The sequence below is a fragment of the Propithecus coquereli genome, unplaced genomic scaffold (genome assembly GCF_000956105.1).
Source record: "Propithecus coquereli isolate 6110/MARCELLA unplaced genomic scaffold, Pcoq_1.0 Scaffold478, whole genome shotgun sequence".
Classification (NCBI taxonomy): Eukaryota; Metazoa; Chordata; class Mammalia; order Primates; family Indriidae; genus Propithecus; species Propithecus coquereli.
Window position 1 is genome coordinate 1,908,782 of NW_012150596.1, and position 334 is coordinate 1,909,115.

The window sequence follows — 334 nt, forward strand, 5'->3', positions numbered from 1 at the left end:
CCAAGCTGTTTTGATTACTACAGCCTTATAATAAAGTTTGAAGTCAGGTAAGTTGATACCTCCCATTTTGTTTTTATTGCCTAGAATTGTTTTTGATATGCGGGGTCTTCTCTGGTTCCATACAAAGCGTAAAATTAATTTTTCTACATCTGTGAAGAAAGATGTTGGTATTTTAATAGGGATTGCATTGAATCTGTCGATCACTTTGGGTAGTGTAGACATCTTAACGATGTTGATTCTGCTGACCCACGAGCATGGTATGGTTTTCCACCTGTTTACGTCCTCTGCTTTTTCCTTCCTCAATGTTTCATAGTTCTCCCTGTAGAGGTCTTTT